Consider the following 23,611-nt stretch of genomic DNA (forward strand, 5'->3'; position numbering starts at 1 on the left):
AAAATGAAGATACCTAGAATCGACCCCACCCCACAAGACTCTATAAATCTGCTATCAGCAATTTTAAGACACTCCTCCAAAAACCAGATATGCAGTCTTGGTTAAGAACCATATCGTCAGACAATGCCTAGCCAAGGCCCGTACCTGCCTTGGTCTTCAGCAAATTCTTCAAGGTAATGCCAGCTAAAACAGACTTATGTTTCAGGAGACAGCTGTTCATTTTTTGTTTTCTTCACGTCTCCCAGAAAATTGACATCCCCTTTCTGACTATCAGAAAAAAGGCCAACTGTCTTTGAGAGATGCTAGCATCAACTATTTTTCATGTTTTGGCTATTGTGGTTTCCTGCAGACGTTGTAGATCTGTTTCACTCTCTCTGGTTTTTCCCTGCCTGTTGCTCTTTTTCTCTCTCTGTCTCCTTCTGTCCCTTTCTGTCTGTCATCTCAGTTTACCCTGAAGTTCAACTCTGTTCTTTTCACCATGAAATAGATACCGGCAGACTTCCATCTTTCACTTCTGACCCAAGAGGTAAAAGGATTTCTCTCTCTAGGACTAGTTTGAAATATCCTGCAGAAAGGCCATGTTTGTAAGCAATTCGAGTGACGGCTAAGAGCATGGACTCCAGAGCCAGAGCTCAAATTCTGGTTGTGCGAACAAAGACAAATTACTTAACCATCCGTGACTCAGTTTCCCCATCTGTAAAATGAGGAGGATTACTGCACCTACTCCATTGGATTGTTGAGAGGATTCAGTGGGCTAAGATGCTCTCAGAACAGTGCCTGGTACGCAGTAAGTACTATATAGTCAGGGGGCTCTGTGTGTCTTGTAGGCAACCTAAGAATGTTTAATTTGTTTCATGAACTTGGCTTTCTAAAAGCAGGAGAAATAAGATGAGCTCTTTTGTCAGCCTTGATTCTAAAACTTGTGTCAATATTGGTATGACATGGAAGTGAATGAACCTTGGGAGAAAGAAATCACTTTATCAAGGATCTCTTTATGATACGTAAGGGACCTGTCTTTGTAAGACATGCTTAGTCATGTTCACTTCATTTAGGGAAAGTATTTCAACAAGTTGGGAAATTTGCATGAGTCAGAAACTTTAAAGGAGACTATGGCTAAAGTGGGATAGAAATCTCCAAGGACTACCCTCCTCATTATAGAACCAGGATTAACCAAGGAAGCCTGCTGGCCTCTCCCTCCCCTCCTCCTCTCTGCTTCATCTCCTTTCAAGGACCATCCATTTTGCATTCCTGATTTGTCTTGCCTCTCTTCCATTCCCACATCACCCACTCTCATTCAGGCTACCTTTTCAGCAAGTCTACAACATCAGCTTTCCCTATTGGCCTCCTCACATTGGCTCTGGCCCCTTCCAGGGTTCCAGTGCATCCTCTACTCCCCACATTGGAGACAGAGTGATTGTCTTGAAATACAAATTTGGCTGTAACTCCTGTTGTCACTATTCCACCTTCACACCTCTAAAACCACTCCCTGGCTTCCTGGTGCTTTCATAATAAAGAGAAGCAGTTTTAACAGCCGAGTAACAGGCCCTGTAGAGTCTGGCCCTCACTTGTCTCTCCAGCTCCACCAGTTCATCTCACTTGCTCTACCCACAGAGGCCTTCCTTCCATTCTGCATAATGACCAAGCTGCCCTGTGCCACTGGGCCTTTGCATGTACTAGTTTCTTCCTGGAAGGCTCCTTCTCTCCACTTTCACTCCCTTTAATTTTTCTTTTTTCACAACAGCCATCAGTTTTTCTTTTTTAAAAAATATATTTATTTATTTGGCTGCATCAGGTCTTTGTTGCAGCATGAGCACTCACATGCGGCATGTGAGATCTACTTTGGGACCAGGGATCGAACTGGGCCCCCTGCACTGGGAGCACAGAGTCTTAGCCACTGGATCACCAGGGAAATCTATCTACCCTATTTTAAAGAAAAACACTTAAACTTTATTTTTCAGAGCACTTTTAGGTTCACAGAAAAATTGAGAAGAAAATATTAAGAGTTCCCAAATACTCATCTTCCCACACTCCCCACACCTCAACACATAGCCTTCCCTACCATGAACACCTCACACCAGTGTCTTCATTTGTTATAATCCATAAACCAACATCAACACATCATTATCAACCAAAGTTTATAGTTCATATTATGACTCACTCTTTGTGCTATATATTCTGAGTCTGGACAAAGGTACAATGACAGATACCTAACATTATAGTATCATACAAAGTATTTTCACTGCCCTAAAAATCCCTTGTCCTCCACTTATTCACCCTGCTTGCCCTCTAATCCCACAGCAACTGATGATTTTTATCACCTTGATAGTTTTTCCTTTTCCAGGATTCTATAGTTAGAATTGCATGATATGTAACCTTTTCAAATTGGCTTCTTTCACTTAGCAACATGCTTTTGTAAGATTGCTCCATGTCTTTTCATGGCTGGATAGTTCATTTCTTTTTAGTGCTGAATAATATTCCATTGTTTGGATGTACCACAATTTGTGTATCCACTCATCCACTCAAGGATATATTGATTACTTCCAAGTTTTAGCAATTATGAATAAAGCTGCTATAAACATTGTGTGTGTGTGTGTGTGTGTGTGTGTGTGTGTAGTCTTCAATTCATTTGGTAAGTACCAAGAAGTATGATTGTTGGATACTATGGTAAGAGTATGTTTGGTTTTGTAAGAAATCACCAAACTGTCTTCTACCACTTCAGTGGCTGCACCATTTTGGATTCCCACCAGCAATGTGTGAGTGTTCCCCGTGTTCCATATCCTTGCCAGCACTTGGCATTGTCAGTATTTTGGATTTTGGCTAGCTGTGTATACACCTATATTAGTATAGTGGTATTTCATTGTTGTTTTAATTTGCAATTTCCTAATGACTATGATGTTGAGCATCTTTTCAGATGCTGTTAACCGTCTGTATAGTATCTTTGATGATATGTCTGATCAGAAATTTTGTCCCTTTAAAAAAAATAATATTTATTTTTTTACGGTGCTAGATGTTTGTTGCCACCTGGGCTTTGGCGAACAGGAGCTACTCTCTAGTTGTGGAATGTGGGCTTCTCATTGCAGTGGTTTCTCCTTGGGGTGGCTTCTCTTGCTGCAAAGCATAGGCTCTAGAGTGCATGGACTTCAGTAGTTTCAGCTCATGGTCTCTGATCTGGGGGCTCAGTAGTTGTGGCACATGGGCTTAGTTGACTGAGGCCTGTGGGATCTCCCTGGATCAGGGATCAAACCCATTCGCCCATTTTTAAATTGGATTGTTTCCTTCTCCCTTTCTGACCTCAGCATATCCTTCTTTCTCCAATTTAGATCTTAATCCAGAAATCCCTTCTTTGCATCTCTGTCTAGATTTAAAAAAAAAAAAAACACCTCAAATTCCTGGAGAACTATTTTACCTCTTCTTCATAGTTATCAGAGTTGTAATTTAGTATTATCGGAATAATGTCTGTAAGAGTAGGTATTATGTCTGGTTTCATTCCTTGGTGTATTGATGTGCCCAGCACCGGGCTTAATATAAACAACTATGGGATGAGGAATAAACTAATAACCTCAGTGAGAAAGAAGGTGGAGAGGGAATGAGGGGTCATGTAAAGAAAGCACTGCAAAACAGTGAGGCCAGAATTTCAACGAGCAGAGGGGGCAGAGGGCCAAAAACAAATGCCAAAAGTGCAAACCTGTAAGACTGGTGTTGGGAATACTAAAGTGTAAAATGAGCCAAGGCTTAAACAAATGACTGAGACCACAGAGAGACTATTTTAGAAAATTATTTGGAGCAAGAAAAATAACAAGGAAGAGCCAGACCCCACACTTAGTGTGGCAGAATGAGGCGTAACTTTTCATGCATAATGTTTCTCTCCCTCAAGAAGAGTAATTCTCAAGCCAGAACGTGTAAAGGCAAACTCCAGAAGAACGGCAAGCTCAAGATAAGTGAAGAGTTTTGGGAGCAATTAGCCACATTGCGTGAGCTCTGGTTTTGGATGAATCTCCACAGGACTTGGAAATATGATTGCAGAGTCACTGTCCATGATTTCTGAAAAATTTGGGAAAGGAGCCAATAGCCAGGGAAACGTGAAACATTTCTCAGTTTTTAAACAGGGAAAGAATGTGCATTTGGGTAAATTTATTGACTTCTGACTTCCAAATATGACATTGATTCACTGCACAAGTATGTGCTAGATTTGTAACTGGATGCCTAGAAAGTAGGATTTTATATTTGTCTACCTCAGTAGGCCACCATTTCAAAGTCACCAGGCAGTTAGGTGGGAGCAGAGAGTTACCTTGGAGGAAGTGTTGGTTCCTAGAAAAATCACACAATTGATACCTTCAGTGGTGTAAATGTAGGCAGCTAGGCACCTAGTAACCTCAGAATAGAGCGTAATTGGACATTTCTCCTAGTGTAGAGCTTGACAAAGGCTGTTCTCCAAATTTCTTGGTATGAATAGCTGGGTTGCTAGAAACAATTAGACAAATTTATACAGCTACAAGGAGCCTTCTGGAAGAAAAAGGGTCCGACTCATTCCCTTCTCATTTGAGGCTAAATACTGTTAGATCCGCTCCAATGTGCTGAAATGGCTACACCTGAAAAGATGACCTCCCCCACAGGGGGGACACTACCCATATGGTGGGGGCAGTGTGAAACCGCGACTTGATCATCCTCAGCACTGTGTGTGGCTGAGGCCAAAGCACCCACCCAACCCAGCTGCCCTAGCAGAGAGGCTTTGCAGTAATGAAACAGGAGGGAAGGGGGCAGGGCACAACCTTTAAAAGAATAACGTATCTATAGGACATGACAAAAATTGATTAGAGCCAACTAGGTCTAAGATGGTGGAAGACTCAACTTCCAGTGGAACTGAAGCCTCATTATATGCTCATCGTAATGCATTAGCATAAGCTAAGTGACACAGCCACCAGCACCATGACAGTTCTCAGGCACCATAAAAGGTCAAAAGTGGGCGGAGGCCCAATTCCTGGAATCTCCGCCCCTTGCTGGAAATAGTTGAAATAATCTTCCCACTCATTAGCCTATGACATTACCCACCCCATAAAAACTAACCACCCCATATTTCAGGGCCTCTTGCCCTCTGAGATGGCCCACACTCTTTCTTTGGAGTGTGTTTGTCTCTAAATAAATCCACTTTTTAATTATCACTGTCTCCCACTGAATTCCTTCTGGGATGAGACATCAAGAACCTGAGCTTCATTAAGTTCTGAAACAAGGTGTGTGCTTTCAATGAAAAGACAGTGGGTCCAAGCCCCAACCTGGGTTTTCGAGTTTGAGTCCCATCTGAGTTGCACAGTTTCAATATGAGCCCATGTCTGGCACATTCTCTTGTAATCTTGATGCTAGGGAAGACTGGCCATGGCCTGTGAAGAGAGCTGGGTTGGCTGTTGGTATTAGTGCACATGAGCTGGGTGGGGCCATCTGCCTTTAGTAGTGATAGATATGGGTAGCAGCAGCAGAGGGAGCTTGGGTCCCCCTTGGTCAATCACAACCATACACAGGGACCCAGGAGATTTTTTACTGTTATGGTATACTGGACTGGAAAGTATTTCCCTCCACCCCCCAAATTCATGTCCACTTGTAACTTCAGAATGAGGTGTCATTTGGAATAGGGTCATGGTAGATGTAATTAGCTAAGATGAGGTCACACTGGCCCTAAATTTAATAAGACTGGTATTCTTGTAAGAGGAGAGGATTGCATATAAAGACCCCAAGGGAGGAAGGCCATGTGACCATGGAAGCAGAGACTGTAGTAAAGTGGCTGCAGCCAAGAAATGCCACATATTGTCAGGAGACCCAAGAATCTAGGAGAGAGGCATGGAACAGATTCTTCTTGATTTCAGACTTTTGACCTCCTGAACTATGAGAGAATAAATTTTGTTGTTGTTGTTGTAAGCCAGCAAATTAGTGGTACTTGGTTACAGCAGTCCTAGAAACAAATTGATTCAAGAGATTAATCTGAAAAATAAATGATGTGAATCTTATTTGAATCCCAATCTGGTAAAGAGAGTTATGCTAAACACAGCTTATTAACAGCTGGCTTATCTCCTGTGATTAACAAGAAATTGCAGAGATGACACATTATAGTATTTTTATGGATAAATTAGAGAAATGTATGTTAGATGACAATACAAGTATGAGGGTTGTCAGCCAGCTTAACTCTCATTGGGATGAATTGATTGATGATTGAATATTGCATGCCTCTGTGCTTTTATAACAACTTAGATAAGATTTTGAATGTGTTCTCATCAAATGTATAAATAATATGAACTTGGTAAGAATAATATGATAGATGTGACAGATGCCATGCTCAAATTAATCAGAGTGGTTAGAATGATGAGCCAAAGGACTCAAGATGACATTTTATAGGGGAAAATGTAAAATTAAAGCTTTAGTTTCTCAAAGTCAATTGCAAGAGTGAACTGGAGGTGACCTAACTTGAGAACAATACATGGGAGATTTATAGTTGACCCAAATTTAAAGGAGGCAGCAAAATGACATGGTTACTCAAAAAGGTAATAAAAGTTTAGATCACATTGACACAGATGTACTAATAACAACTAATTCATTAGTCAAATTCCTTACAGGTAGATTAAAATGATTTGAATATAGGTCATCCAAGTATTTCCTGTGAAAACCAAATGATTAACAACTAGCTTTGATACACAGGAGTAATGAACTGAGTTTATTGACAAGGGGAAGAAGGCAGTTTCTAGAAAAATGCTCAGCATATATTAAATATGAAAAAAGCAGCCTCAAGATTCCCAACTGTTCTTTCCCAATGCTGTTCTTCCATGCCAAGGAGTCAGAGGAGCTGAAGCAGATCAGGCAGTAGCTGTGGATGTGGCCACCACCCCTTGCCGTCAAGGGAAACCAGCAGATAAGCACAGAAACTGCGAGCACTCCTCACCCTGCCTTCTCCTGCAAAGGCTGTTGTGTCCCACACTGACTGAGACATAAGCAGAGGAGGAAAGTCTGGGGACTGCAGCTCCAGTTCGAAAACATGCAAATCCCACACAACATCAGAAAGACTATCTTTGAACTTTTCATTTAGAAACAATATCAGGTTTATTAAAAGCTGCCAAGGGACTGCCCTGGAGGTCCAGTGGTTGGGAGTCTTCTTTCTAACACAGGGGACTTGAGTTCAATCCCTGGTTGGGGAACTAAGCTTCCCAATGCCAGATTGCTGCTGAGACTATGCAGCAAAACTACTAAGCCCACATGAGAGCCTGCCCACCTTAGTCAAAGTTCCTGCAAGTCAAAGCAAGGATCCTGAGCGCCACAACTAAGACCCAATGCATCCAAATAAATAAATATACATTTTTTAAAAATTCCACAAATATTATTATTTAAAAAATTGCCAAAAGAATTCCTGTGTATTGCCAGTCAGGATGGCTGCTATCCAAAAGTCTACAAGCAATAAATGCTGGAGAGGGTGTGGAGAAAAGGGAACCCTCTTACACTGTTGGTGGGAATGCAAACTAGTACAGCCGCTATGGAAAACAGAGTGGAGATTTCTTAAAAAACTGGAATTAGAACTGCCATATGACCCAGCAATCCCACTTCTGGGCATACACACCAAGGAAACCAGATCTGAAAGAGACACGTGCACCCCAATGTTCGTCGCAGCACTGTTTATAATAGCCAGGACATGGAAGCAACCTAGATGCCCATCAGCAGATGAATGGATAAGGAAGCTGTGGTACATATACACCATGGAATGTTACTCAGCCATTAAAAAGAATCCATTTGAATCAGTTCTAATGAGATGGATGAAACTGGAGCCCATTATACAGAGTGAAGTAAGCCAGAAAGATAAAGACCATTACAGTATACTAACACATATATATGGAATTTAGAAAGATGGTAACGATAGCCCTATATGCAAAACAGAAAAAGAGACACAGAGGTACAGAATAGACTTTTGGACTCTGGGGGAGAAGGCGAGGGAGGGATATTTTGAGAGAACAGCATCGAAACATGTATATTATCAAGGGTGAAACAGATCACCAGCCCAGATTGAATGCATGAGACAAGTGCTCAGGGCTGGTGCACTGGGAAGACCCAGAGGGATGGGAGGGAGGTGGGAGGGGGAATCGGGATGGGGAATATGTGTAAATCCATGGCTGATTAATGTCAATGTATAGCAAAAACCACTACAATATTGTAAAGTAATTAGCCTCCAACTAATAAAAATTTAAAAAAAAAAAAGAATTCTTGTGTACGCTTCACCCAGCTCTCCCAAATGCTAACATCTGCTGTAGGTGGAGTCCAATGATCAATACCAGAAAATTAACATTGACCCTGTTAACTCATTTTCAGGTCCTACTGAAGTTAGCTCAGTGGTCCCACTCATAACCCTTCTCTGTACCAGGCCTGGAGCCAGGCTTCCACACAGCAGTTATTAATAGTTGTTGTGTCTCCTTGGTCTCCTTCAAACTGGAACAGTTCATCAGTCTTATGAAAGAATATTTGAGGGTAAATTTGACAAACCAGAAAATGTCTAGAATAGTGTGGGTTGGAAAGCAAGAACCCCGAGGAAACTTTGCCAGGACTGGAGCTGTCAGCCTAGAGAGAAGTCTTAAGGGGATGTGTTAGTTGTTTTCAAGGTTGTCTTCAAACACTGGAGGAACCTCATGCAGAAGATGGAGTAGATTTATTCACTGTTGCTTCAGGGAATGAAAATAAAACCAAGAGGTGGTGTTACTGCAGGAAGATTTCAGCTTGGTACCATGCAGAACATTCTATCAGAACTAACCAACCATACCCTGGACCTTGGCAGCACTGAGCTGGATAAGGGCAGATAGATAAGTCTGAGTAACAAGAATTCAGGGAGAGGCAGGTCAGTGGTGGGTAGCAGAGCGGGAATGACCATGGAGTAGCTGGTCAGGGCCCTCGTGACTTCAGGATGTCAGCCCAGGAGAGAGAGCGGAGCAGAAAGAGACTTGATTGGCAGGCCCAGCAAAGAAGGCCGGGGAGGACGGCTAGTGCAGAGAACCCTTCCTTTATCAGGTTTGTTGCCAAAGTCCACTATTAGTAGGCAACTTGAGGCATTGTCCACAGCCCTACTAGCAGGCTGTCCATCCAGTCTGTCTAGTCTATCTACTCTCACAAGCTCTCTGACCTCTTAGGAGAGTCCCTGGGGGGACAGAAATCGTGTTCTTTATTCCAGGAGTCCCAAGTTGGGAACAAAGGTACAGGGACACTTCTTAGGGGGTATTGAGGTGTATTGGGGGCTAAAAAGACGCCAAATCCCTGGCATGGACTCCAGACTGGGCAGTTCCTATGGCTAGAGGTTTGACCAGGATCCTTCTAAAGAATGTCAATCATATCTATTTGAAATGCATATCATCACTGAAGAAAAAAGATAACTAAATTGAAAGAAAAGCAATGAGCTAATGCTTAAGTAAAGGTCTTACATTTCTGTTTTTTCAAAACCAATCAGTTGTTGAGATTTTCCTCCAGATTAGCTCAGTAAACATTCAGTTCACCGTGAGAATGTGCTAACAGCCACATCACAGTGCAATTCTATCATACTGTGGCTGCATCCACTTATCCAGCCACAGGTCTTGGGTCTGTCTTGCCATTCATTCATCTGACCCTTCACTCATCCACTTATACCTTCATCCATCAAGTCAACATTTGTCTAACTTCCATTACATGCCAGGTTCTATGTTGGACACTGGAGGTGTAATAATGAAACATACCATCGTTCCTGTCTCCATGGTGTTTATGGCTTAGCAGAAGCTGGGAGGATGGAGGTGACAAAACAATGAAGCTCTCATTGGGTGAAATGAACACTTCAACTAAGGAAGCTTAGGTTTCCATTTAAAACTCACCCAATTGAGCACTTTCTAAGATGATTCAAAATCACCTGTAAGGAGTACAGAAAAGTTATTTGAATTTCCACAGACAGGTTCAGATTTTATGTGAGTCACAAGAAATTCTTGGGATTGGAATCAGATTCAATGAAATTAGGTGTATTAAGTATTGTGTGTCAAGGCGGATGAAAGGAATCACCACCCCAATCCCTCTCGTTTTCAGACTCAAGATTATGAGAACATCTCTGGTGAGCTGACCTGGTCCCACCAGAGGACCACTGGTGGGGAAGACCACCAATACCCCCAAGAGAAGGGAAAGGGCCTGTAAAGAGGTGACCTAACTGTCACCTCCCAATCCAATTGCTTTAGCAGGGTGAGGCTGTGTGCAGAAACCCAAATGTGATGCTTTCTTGGCTGCGCCTGATGCTGAAAGCACAGGAGTGTACTCCCTTGAAAAACCACCATAGCCTGCACAGGGAGCTGAACTGGGTGCCATTGGAGCCACGAACTGGGTGGGACTGTCCGTGATCAACAGCCACTGCTTGCGGTCATAAAAGGACCTGAATTACAGGCACTCCTCTCTCACTCACCGGCCATCTGAGTTGGCTCAAGTCCCCACCCATAACTTGGGGACATTATAATTTTCTTCTCAACAAAGTTGTTTAAAGGCTTAAAGATTAAATGGAGAGACTATGTGGAAAGGCGCTCTGTTACTAGAACAAGAGTGTGTTCAAGGAACCAGCTCCAGTCAGAATTCTCACATCCTTAGGTGGCTAGTCAAGCATCACCTCCTACTAATTTTCACTTTGATTTTGGGTGAGACATTGTTGACAGGACATTAAATCATCGATTGTTTTGCCCTATTTTAGACAGTAGCATTCTTTTCTCTTTTTCTTTAACCCCAACAAGTCTAAGCCTAACTGCTGATATGAAATAGGATAACACAATGTTCCTTAATGGGGTAATTGTAAAAATTAAATTAGGTATCAAGTGTCTACCACAAGGCAGAGCCTGGCACAGGCTTTGCCTGTGAAATCAATTCTTGCTTCCCACCCATATTGCTCAATCTTTAGCATTAGTGAATACATGCAGAGAGTAGTTCTCAAAAACAGTTAATAACAGCTAACATTAATTGAGCACTTACTATAAGCAGGCACTGTGTGATGTGCCTTTTTTTGTGTTATTTCATCTGATTCTCATGATAGCCCAATGGAAGGTACGCGATATCACTATCCCTATTTTACAGACAGGAACTAGGGGAACAGAGAAGTTAAGTAAGCTGAGGTAGCACAGCTGGTGAATAACAGAGCCGGTGTACAAGCCCATACATTCCAAACTCAGAGTGCTTTACTCTGCGGCCTCGTTACTGGGGTAGAGACACAAATTCAGTTCAAATTCAGCTGGAAAGTGACTGATAGTAATAAATTGTAGGTTACCTCTAATTTGTGCTAAAGCTTGACCAAAGGCAGCTTAGTTCCACCTGCTTTTCTCTGCCCAGATAAACCTTCTCGACAATGTGTTTCAGTCTGCTTATCTCCCTTAATTTGTTTGTATCAGTCACCTAAGGCAGGAGTAATTTGACCTTTTACATTTTAACAGTGCTCAGTGATTCACATGCCTGAGAGAGGGAGAGAGAGAGAGAGAGAAACAAGGTTAACACTGTATCATGTATCATAAATAGTAGCCTGGGTCCAGCTGGATGTGGAAAAACTCAGGGCAAATGGAGGGGGAAAGGGGAGGATTGTCTTTTGAGTAATAAATTCAGAAGCTAACATTTTGTCCTGAGAGTCACAGTGCAACATAAAATTTCCCATATTAAAGAAGCCTGGGAATGATATAAACTGTGGCCCCAGATATGATGACTATAAAAGAGAGAAGCCTGATACAGTTGGTACCAAAGTGGAAGATGGAGGTAAGGAAAGACATATAAACAGCTAGGAAACCAGAGTCACCACAGAAACCCATGGTGCTGGGAAAGGCAGCTCAGAAGCACAAGGGAAGAGAGAGCCCAGGCAAACGGTGTGGTCAGGCGGGACTTACTTAAGGGGGTTCGGCCTGGCTCTTTCAGTTGGTGTCAGAGCCAGGAAGTATCCTGGATTTCATAAAGCTGGGGTGAACGATCCTACACGTAGACTTTGGACACTGATTACGCATCTGCCCTTCAGTGAAGGCCAGAATGCAAAGATGCACCAAAGGTCACAAATAGCCTCAGGAAGTTTACCAGCTACTGAGACAGACAGACCGGCAGGCGTGTGATGGGCGTGCTGTGTAATGGATGCTTCTGTGGACCTGGGGAAGCAGTAGCAAAGAGGGAGTAGGTCCAGTACAAGGAGGGTGATATCAGGGACGCAGTTTGGGGAACAACGTGGTATTTTCCAGGAGGGTGGCGCTGAGTGTCATCATTCCTGGCATGGGAACCTTCACCTGCAGAGGTCTTGGAATCTGAGCTCATTTGGTGTGTTTGGGAAAGCATGTTGCAGGGTATGACTGGAGAGAGGGCCTCTGTGGACACACAGTGAGTGATGGGCTGGAGGATGGGCAGAAGTCAGATCACAGATTATGCCTTTAGTTTATCCTGAAGATGCCTCTTTTCTCTGACGGTTTGTTGAGAACCCTGAACAAAGCAGACTTTGCCTGCCTGGGTGCTTCTGGGCTCAAGACAATACTTTTTAGTGCTTTTCAAACTATCACTTGTGGGTAACGAATTTTAAAAAAAAAGAAATAGGCTAAACCAGTGCCTTTTGCATGGATGGCCTGCTTTTTTAAAAATTCCAATCTGTCATGGACTGAAACTTCATAAAATATAAGGCAATAAAAATTAATTACTAGAAAAAGGATCATGCTCCTGGATGTCACAGTGATATCAAATTACTATAAAAGTTCCTAAAAATGCCTACTTTATTGAGATATAATACCCATACCATACAATTCACCCATTCATAGTATACAAGTAAATGTTTTCTGTATATTCACAGAGTTGTACAAACATCACTACAACCAATTTTAGAACACTTTATCACTCTTGAAAGAAACCTTCTACCCCTTAGAAGTTAATCCACTTTTTCCTCTAGACCCACTCTTCCCAGCCTTAGACAGTCACCAATCTACTTTCTGTCTTTAAAGGTTTGCTTATTCTGGTCATTACATAAAAATGAAAGTGTATAATAATGTGCTCTTTTGTGACTGGTCTCTTTCTTTAGCATAATGTTTTCAAGGTATATGCATGTTGTAGCATGGATCAGTAGTTCATTTCTTTTTATTGCAAATAGTATTCCATCCTTTGAATATGTCATGTTATTTATCCATTTATCAAGGTTCCCAGGTGGCGCTAGTGGTAAAGAACCCACCTGTCAATGCAGGAGGCATAAGAGACAAGGGTTCAATCCCTGGGTTGGAAAGATGCCCTGGAGGAGGGCATGGCAACTCACTTCAGTATTCTTGCCTGGAGAATCCCCATGGACAGAGGAGCCTGGTGGGCTACAGTCCATGGGGTCACAAAGAGCCGGACACGACTGAAGGGATAGCACCAATGGCATGCATCCATTCATCAGTTGACAGACATTTGGGTTGTTTCCATCTTTGGGCTGTTTTGAATAATGCTATGAAGATTTTTGCGTGAAGGCATGTTTGATTTCTCTTGGTATATACACACCCAGGGGTAGAATTGCTGGGTCATACAACTCTATGCTTATCTTTTTAAGGAATCGCTATACTGTTTTCCATAGCAGCTGCACCATTTTTCCTTCTCAATAGCAGTGTATGGCGGTTCCACTTTCTCCACATTCTCATCAGCGCTTATTACTCGAGCCACCCTAGCGAGTGTAAAATGATATCTCACTGTGGTTTGTGTTTGCATTTCCCTGATAGCTAATGATGGCAGGCATCTTTTCATGTGCTGTACACTTAATTTCTGCACTTATCTCCGTCCTGGCTGCTGATAAGCAGCTCACAGACCACACTTCATGTAGCATTGGACTGGAAAATGTGAGTGCATTACATGGGGTGAGGTTAAGCATTATTCCAGAAAACCTTTGTTTCAGTTAGGCACATGTGTTTATGTGTTCGGGACTGAGATAATAAAATGTACTTGTACTTCTTATTGTTTGAATCCCTTCCTGGTATCCCTCTTTATCTAGAGTGACACAGGCCATCCTAGAAGAGGGACATTGTCCTTCCAAATACGCCTCATGGCTAAGTGCCACTGCCAGAGCCCTGAGAAAATCTGACTGGCAGCTTCAAAATATGAAATTAATAAAAAAGGGTTTAAGTCCCAAACCAGTTTAATTACTAAAATAGATTCACTGTTTTGAACTCAGTAAAATATTTAAAAAAATTTTTTTAAGACTCTCCATTGTATTTTAATGCTCTATTAATTTGATGAGGGTTTTTAAAAACCTGACTTTATTCCATGAAAATGTGACTGCTTAAAAGAGTCGGTTGGCTCTGAGGTACAACCAAAGGGAAGGTATGCCTGGGTCGCCCTCGGTGGAGACATATGTGCACACCACTCAATTGTGGGTGTGCTCATGCCTTCCTCTACATGAGTACCCATGCAACTCTTTTTGTTTCAATAGATGATGCTGTTCACTCTTGTTCATTGCCGCATTATTCTCAATAACCAAGTAGTAGAAGTCACTCAAGTGTCCACTGACAGAAGAATTAAAAAGTGTGATGGGTCAGTGTGCTCAATTGTGTCTCTTTGCGACCCTATGGACTGCAGCCCCCCAGGCTCCTCGGTCCATGGGATTTTCCCAGCAAGAATACTGGAATAGGTTGCCATTTCCTCCTCCAGGGTACCTTCCCCACCTAGGGATGGAGCCAGTATCTCCCACGTCTCCTGCATTGCACCTCCTTCATTGTAAGTGGATTCTTCGCTGCTAAGCCACCAGGGAAGCCCCAAAAGCATGATATATACATACAATGGAATGTAATGCAGCCTTTAAAAAAACAAGGAAATCCTGGCACATATTGCAACATGGATGAAATTTGAAGACATGCTGCTAAGTGAAATAAACCAGTCACAAAACGACAAACACCGTGTGGCTCCACTTAAATGATGTCTCTAAAGCAGTCAGACTCGTAGATACAGAGAGTAGAATGATGATGGCTAGGGCTGAGGGAAGTGGGATAATTAGGAGTTGTTCTTCAATGGGCACAGAGTCTCAGTTTTGTAAAATGAAAAAGTTCTGAAGATCTGTTGCACAGCAATGTGAAAATGTTTAATACTACTGAACTGTATACTTAAAGATTAAGAGGGTAAATTTTATGTTGTGTAAAATTGAAAAAAATTAAAGGTAATGCCACACCACTTAGCAGACAGAACTGGGTGTTGGATTGACAAATCCGGATTTACATCTCCACTCTGCCTTTCCAGAGCTGTGCGACTTGGGTGAGTGATGTCAACCCTTGATGCCTGAGTGCTTTCTACAAGAAAATAGCTAGTTCTTAGTGCCAGCAGGAAGGTTAGCTGCTAGTGAAGTGCCTGGTAGAAATTGAGGAGAGTCCAAAGAGCGGTGTCTTCCGTGAGCGGTATGCAACTTACAGCCCCTTCCCACTGCTCTCCTGTCTGTCCATCCTCTGGTCTACAGGAGCTAGTTTGCAGAGCTGTGGCGGAAGTGCCTGGATCTCCCAGGGCAATCAGTGAGCTCAGCTCTACGGACAGCGGCCTACACCTAAACCTAAGTTTGTTGTGTTGGTGTTGTTTAGGCACTAAGTCACGTCCCACTCTCTTGTGACCCCATGGGATATACACCTCCAGGCTCCTCTGTTCGTGGGATTTCCCAGGCGAGAATACTGGAGCAGGTTGCCATTTCCTTCTCCAGGGGATTTTCCTGACCTGCGGATCAAACCCACGTCTCCTGCATTAGCAGGCGTTTTCTTTACCACTGAGCCACCAGGGAAGACCAAACCTAAGTTATACCCTCTGACAACAGGACTTTCTGCTTCTCTGAAGCTCTGAGGGATCCAGTATTGGGGTTCCTTGAGAGAGCCTTTTACCAGCTCAGCCTAGCTTCTGGTCTCACAGAAGGCAGCCAGACACAAGTTGTGGGATTTTAGGTGTGTTCCAAGAGAAGCAGTGGGGACTTTCTGTACCCAGGAAAACTCCCCAGCCAGTCCAGGCCTCATCCCTTGGCTCAAGGCTTTGCACTCATAAAACACACACATTTCTGAGATCATACTAATACCATTACAATTAAATAATTTTACAGTTTCCTAAGAGATTTCACATACAGAATATTCATCCCAAACTTATTATCTCTGCTTTTACAGATGAAAATTTTAATGAGCACCTACTTTATGCCAGGCCACTTTCCAGGTTCTTTCTTCCAAGTTATCTCCCTCTGTTTCGTAAATGGCCCAGGAAGGACATGAATGGTGCTTCTCCCAGAGCACCTCAGCTCCCTTCTGAGTCATCAGTGAACCATCAGGCCCTTGTAGAGAGGTTTTCCTGGGGCAAAAAGCACAGCAGGAGGTACCTAAAAGAGACAGATCTGCCCGACAGAGAGGGTGCAGACAACAGTGGCAAGATGAGGGGCCATCAGAATGCAGAACCCAGGACTATGATGGTCTCGACTCTCGGCCAGCCTGCCGGGCTTCAGTTTCCCGGGCTCTCTTGTTCTCTCTCCTCAGAATCCCTCCTCACAGTCCCACCCCACTCCCATCGTGGGCAAGCTCATTGGCTTGGGAGGCACACAGATCTGGCTCCAGTCTCTGCTAAGCCTCGGCCTTCATCAGTACAACAGGGACAGTAAGTGGAGCTGGCTCTTAGGAGGCTGTGAGTGTTCCGAGAACTGCAGCGCGTGGAGTGCCAGGGCCGTTCCAGGCGTGTAGGAAGAGCTCAGTATAATCCGCCATGGGGCTTTGACCCTGCCCTTCAGGGACTCCTACCTCCAGTCCCTCTATTCTCACCCAATCCCACTCCAGCCAAACCCCCACCCTTGAGAAAGCCTCAGGGAATTGCACAAGAAACAGAGCGCCAGCTGGGAGTGGAGGGGAGCTGGCAGCAACAGAGAGTTCCTACCATCTCCCCTTCCTCCTGGAGGACAGGCTGACCCTCAGGCCTGGCCTCAGAGACTAAATCCAAACTCCCTCCTTCCTGTTTACTCTATCAGCATCCTGGCATTTAATTAGGCCCCAGGGAGAAAAGCTGTGGGTTCAGCCTTAGGAGTGGCAGAGACCCTGGGCTGGGAAAGCCACTGGTCTGAGTCTCCCAGTGGGGCCATCCCATCCCACAGATAGGCTCAGAGCAGAGGAGGTGAGAGCCTACAGGCAGAGGGCAAGCCTGCTGGACTCCCACCACCCAGGGAGTATTCTGCACAAGCTCTATCTGATGAGGCTTCCGGCAGCCTCCTGCTACTGCCGTTGGTGACATCCCAAAGGAAGTCACCATGTCTTAGAAGTCCCACTCCTCCCCCTCCCAGAGTCCCAGTGCCTTGAAATTTTCTCATCCTGTGGAAGAGTGTCCCACTGTGACTGCCTTTCTGAGATTTTTGAGGAGATGCTTAACTCACACCCCCTCTAACTTTACATCTTTTCAGCAAGACCACAAAGAATGGGTATTATGATGAAGTTCTCATAATACAACGGAAAGACTGTGGGCTTAGTAGCCAACAGGCTGGCATTCAATCCCCAGTCATGTTTTTTACTCAAAGTTCTTCAACCCCTTTGAACCTCAGTTTCCTCATAACTATAATGATTCTGATGACACTTAGTCCAGAAGGTTACTATGGAGATTAAATCAGGTGATATGTGACAGTACCTAACATGCTGGGCACATATAAAAGATGCTTGACAAATATTGTTTCCTCCCACTTTTTCCAGAGGGAGCATCATGGACCATAGCTTAGTCAGTCAGCGTTTTAGCATCCTGTACTTCTCAGTAGCATTCAACATCTGTTGGATCATAGACAAAGCAAGAGAATTCCAGAAAAACATCTACTTCTGCTTCATTGACTAGGCTAAAGTCTTTGACTGTGTGCATCACAACAAACAGTGGAAAATTCTTAAAGAGATGGGAATACCAGACCACTTTACCTGCCTCCTGAGAAACCTGCATGTAGGTCAAGAAGCAACAGTTAGAACTGGACATGGAATAATGGATTAGTTCCAAATTGGGAAAGGAGTACATCAAGGCTTTATATTGTCACCTTGCTTATTTAACTTAGAGTATATCATGCAAAATGCCAGGTTGGATGAAGCACAAGCTGGAATCAAGATCACCAGAAGAAATATCAATAACCTCAGATATGCTGATGACACCATCCTTATGGCAGAAAATGAAGAGGAACTAGAGAGCCTCTTGATGAAAATGAGAGTGAAAAAGTTGGCTTAAAATTCAGCATTCAAAAAATGAAGATCATGGCATCTGGTCCCATCACTTCATGGCAAATAGATGGGGAAACCATGGAAACAGTGACAGACTTTATTTTCTTGGGCTCCAAAACCACTGTGGACAGTGACTGCCACCACGAAATTAAAAGATGCTTGCTCCTTGGAAGAAAAGCTATGACAAACCTAGACAGCATATTCAAAAGCAAAGACATACTTTGCAGACAAAGGTCCATCTAGTCATAGCTATGCTTTTTCCAATAGTTGTGTATGGATGTGAGAATTGGACCATAAAGAAGGCTGAGCATCAAAGAACTGATGTTTTTGAACTGTGGTGCTGGAAAAGACTCTTGAAAGTCCCTTGGACTGCAAGATCAAACCAGTCAATCCTAAAGGAAATCAACCCTGAATATTCATGGAAAGGACTGATGCTGAAGCTGAAGCTCCAATACTTTGACTACCTAATGCAAAGAGCTGACTCACTGGAAAAGACCCTGATGCTGGGAAAGACTGAAGGCAGGAGGAGAAGGGGACAACAGAGAACAAGATGGTTGGATGGCATCACCGACTCAATGGAAGTAGTCTGAGCAAGCTCTGAAAGATGATGATGGACAGGGAAGCCTGGTGTGCTGCAGTCCATGGGGTTGCAAAGAATCGTACATGACTGAGCAACTGAACAACAGCAATTTAGAAATGATTAGAGTGGGGAGGAGATATTGTCTCAGCCCTGAAGCAATTCCCAAGTGGGTGAGGGAAACCATAATACACACATTTTACTAGCAAACCAAGATGGTGTGACCAATGCCTCCCCTGGGTCTTGAGATACTGAGAGGTCACTGCTGCTCTCAGGGGCCCTGCCAGCATAGCTTCAAGGCATTGCTGTCTAATAAGAAGTGAAAGATGGTGGGAGGGATGTTCAAGTTGGGGGGGGACATGGTAAATCTATGACTGATTGAGGTTGATGTTTGGTAGAAACCAATACAGAACTGAAAAGCAATTATCCTTCCATTAAAAATAAACAAGTTTTTTTAAAAAGGGAAGGCTGCAATATTAATTTAGAGTGCTCCGTTGTTTTGTTCAAGAACTCCCCAAATGGACACATTATGTTCCAAGGGCCCTCTCCTGAAATGGAGCTATGATTTCTAGAAGACTCTTGACTTGTCTACTGAAGGCAGAGTTGCAACTTTGCAAACCAAGCCGCTGTAGACAAAGGTATTCTTACTAAGGAAGGGACAGGACTGATGAATGGTTGTGGAAGTTTTCCTCTCCTTTTGCTCCCTGGACTGAGAGTGGGGCCCTGGTGTTAGTGGAATAAGGGCCAGAAGCTGATGACTATATTGTGAGACTGTAAGCTGACTATAAGCTCAGCTGCTATGGGACACAGGTGACAAAGTGAGGCGCCAAAGTTGGAAATGCCAGTACCTCTGATGACTACTATGTCTATCTCTTACCCTCCTAATATATCTTGAATGATTTAATTGCTGGTACATAGGTAAGTTGTTAATGGCAGAGTAGCCAAGAAAGCAGACCCAGGGACCAAACCACCTGAGTTTGGGGCAAACCACTGAACTTCCCTGACTTAGATTCCTTGTCAACAAAATGAGGACGCCGGTTCCCTTCCAAGGCAGCACATGTAGGGCACTTAGAAGGGGGCCTGGTATGGGGTATGTTCTATATAAGTGTCAGCTGTTATTTATTATTATTATTTTGGCTGCTCTGGGTCTTTGTTGCTGCTCATGGACTTTCTTTAGTTGTGGTGTGTGGGCCTCTCATTTCGGTGGCTTCCCTTTTTGGGGAGCACAGGCTTTAAGGCACGCACTGGCTCAGTAGTTGTCACTTGTGGGCTCTGGAGGGTGGGCTCAGTAACTGTGACCCACCAGGCTTAGTTGCTCTGCAGCAAGTGGAAACTTCTGGGACCAGGGATCAAACCGTGTCCCCTGCATTGACAGATAGATTCTTAACCAATGGACCACAAGGGAAGTACTCAACTGTTAGTTTTGAGCCACATAAAATATTTACCTTTCAGTGAATGCTCTCACGTTTTCTAGGTTTGCAATTACATCCTCAGTGAATAATGAAAAACTGGCCAATTCTCTTTTCATTATCCTACTTTGTACTTCCTGCCTTACTTCTATGCCCTGGCTATAATGTAGGCCCTTTGGGGGAATGGTAAAAGCCATGTTGAATATTCAGGCAGCTATGGGAAGGATGGATATGGATGTGAGACAAGAGTGGTCAGAGGCAGAACGCAGGCTAGGAAGCTGCTGTTCTAAGTTAGCTACAATGTGAAGATGATTCGGCTATGGATAACATCCTAGCAAATGGTAAGGGGTGCTCCAGCTAAGAGACGTGCGTGTGTGCATGCTCAGTCTCTTCAGCCATATCTGACTCTTTGCAACCCTTTGGACTGTAGCCTGCTAGGCTCCTCTGTCCATGGGATTCTTCAGACAAGAACACTGGACTGGATTGCCTTTCCCTTCTCCAGGGAATCTTCTCGGCCCAGGGAGCGAACCCACACCTCCTTACAGCTCCTGCATCTCAGGCAGATTCCTTACCTCTGTGCCATTGGGGAAGCCCCCAGCTAAGAGAGCCTTTAGAAGAAAAGTCAATTTGTTTTAATTGTGATATGAATCACAAAAATAAGTGACTAAAATTGACCATCAAAGCAATTCTATTATAATACTCACCTGGAAAGGAGAGGAAGAAGGGGAAAAAATCATATGGTTAGTTTTGAGTCAATGGATTTGGGAGAAGTTTGCAAACACTTTTTCATTCTACTCTGTAGTTAGCTATTTCCAAAATACTCTATAGTTCATTAATGTTTGTAAAACTCAAGTTTACAAAGCAAACATACATTTGGCCTTATTTTGCATTCACGAAATCCTATGGTAGATGTTACTAAGCACCAGATATGAGGTATTATAATATAGTAGATAAAAACATGGCTCTGGTGTTTGAAGCCTGGCTTACTAGTTGTGTGACCTCTGGTATACCACTTAACCTGTCTGTGCTTCAGTTCTGCATCTATGAGATGAAGGTAATAATACACTCCCTGTCACGGTACTGCTTAGTAATATCACTAAATACCTGTTACTATGAACATAGGAACTTCAGGACTTGTAAAGTTCTCTTCCTCTCTTAGCTGACCTCCTCTGATGCTCATGCGCTCCCTTTCAATTCACACTGCAGTTAAACCGTGGCCTGTCCTGTTACTGTGTGCCTCACGAGCCCACCTCCACCTTGAAAGCCTGGTTCAGTCAGGAGAGTGATGCTTCCTGGGCGGTGAGGCTGAAGGCTCAGCCTGGTCTTTCAGAGAGAAGAGGAGTGAATCTGCTGGACCCTGGAGGCATGACAGGGGCTCAGTTCCCATTCGCTGAGCCCCATGGCAGCCCCTCTGCTTAGGGTGGCTGAAGGACCTATAGTACTGTTAAATAATTAGTCCAGGGCAACAGCCCTGAGCCAGACCTGCCCTGGGCAACCAAGGTGTGTGGTCACCTGGCCTGTGAGGGAACCTCTTTCTCCCCAGACCAAATCTCTGTCTCCCCAGACCAAAGTCTTTGTCCCACATCTCAGCCTGACACTGGCCCTCTGCGCTTCTATCACACATGGGCACTTGCAAAACTGCATGACAGATTCTGCCCCAGCCTGTTTTCCTCGGTCGCACCCCTGGAGCATGCGTGGAGGGGGGTGCAAATAGTGTGGGAGCAGAAAGTAGAGACCACGAAGCACCTGCAGGCGCTGCTGTCAGAGCTCCCGGACAGACACGGGGCCACGGGGAGGCTGCGGCTGGTGGGGAAGGAGAGGACCTCTGCGAGATGGAGGTCTGGGGGAGCAATCTGAAGGGGTGTCTGAGGAGGGACAGGGCATGGCAGGAAAGCGAAGGAACAGCGTGTGTGCAGGCAGACATAGAAGCGGGCTAGATCCACAACAGAGCTGGGAACAGCTATGTGGCTGCAGTGGAAAATCCCAACCAGAGGTGAGAATTCCATTCAACAAATATTTATGGCACCTACTCAGTGCAAACAGGGCCAGACTGAGTCACTGGGCACGGCCCTGTCCTGGCACAGACGAGGGGCTTAGAGGGGGTACCGGAGCCAGGCCTGGTGCTGAGGATCACCTGGCTCTAGGCAGTGCCTCAGCCCTGGGGGGAACTGAGCTCTGTAGCCAGCTGGGACCCCACCCGCTCGCAAAGAACTACTGAGTCACAGATCACCGGGGCTACTGCCCAGGCTGATGGAGGGGGACCCATCAGATTTATGGGGACCCATAGTACAGCACGGGGCAGGCGGCACAAGAAGAGGCATCAACAGGCCCTTTCCTTCCTCCCTGCCAGAGGCAGCCCCGGAGCTGAGGATGCAGAGACCGGGGTGGGAGTGGCTGGGGGCGGGGGGAGAGAGGGTCGGAGCTCTGCCCGCCTCTCTCCTGTCTCGTCTGTTTCTCACTTTATCCTTTCCCCCACCTCCCCACAGCTCCCCTGTGTCTCTAACCCATCCCAGCTTCACTCACTTGCTGCCCCATTGCCACAGGATCCCTGTCCTGCTGTCCTAACCTGTCCTACCCTACACTGGCCCTACCCTCCCATGCCTGGTTGTCCCAGCCCTCATGACCCAAAGACCAGAAATAGACCCAGAACGTCCTCTAATTCTAGATTTAGACTTGGTTCCCTTGCCCCTAAGCTCTTCACAGCAGGCCCCTGAGACTGGGCAGGCAGCAGCTGATCCCAAACAAACTGACCCCATGGAAAGTATGTGAAAGCCAAAAACATCATCCTCTGCCTGAACACTAGCCAGCCAGGGTGAGAGCAGCCACCTATGGCCACTCCCCAGGAAATAGCACCCCAAAAGGTCAATGCAGAAGTGGGCTCCTGCTGAGGTGCTACCCCAAGAAGGCCTCAAGTTTGCAGAGCTATTGACAGCTTGCAACACACAGTCACAGCTGATTTTTACAGAAACCCCAGAGTCACAATGATCCCATTGTACAGATGAGGAAACTGAGGCTCAGGCATAGTAAGTGCCCAGCCCAAACTTGGCAGCTAAGCGATAAAACTTAGACTGGAACTCAGGCCTGTCATATTCTGGTCCTCACACTCTACATTAAACCAAGATTCTTGTTCACTCTTCACTTGACATCAGGTCCAGACGACAGGTTGTGCTAAGTTGTGACTCCCTCCCCACCTAAAGCAATCACTCCTGCTTATGCACATCCTGGCATTCTTCACCCTGCAAGCATTCCCTCCTTGTGCCTCCTTTAGTTACCCTCACCTGAGTGGGCCCCTGCCCTTTGCCCAGAAGGCTTTTTCCCATTTGCTCTTTGAAACCAGTCACCACCCTTTTTTTTAGGAAATTTCACCTCCTCTGTGAAGCCCTCCCCATCATGACTGAGCAAAGCCACCCCCTCTCTGCAGGCCCCCACATCTCTGTCCCTGGACCTCTGCAGGCTCTGATGCTAAC

Source organism: Muntiacus reevesi, chromosome 1 (assembly GCF_963930625.1).
Source record: "Muntiacus reevesi chromosome 1, mMunRee1.1, whole genome shotgun sequence".
Lineage (NCBI taxonomy): Eukaryota > Metazoa > Chordata > Mammalia > Artiodactyla > Cervidae > Muntiacus > Muntiacus reevesi.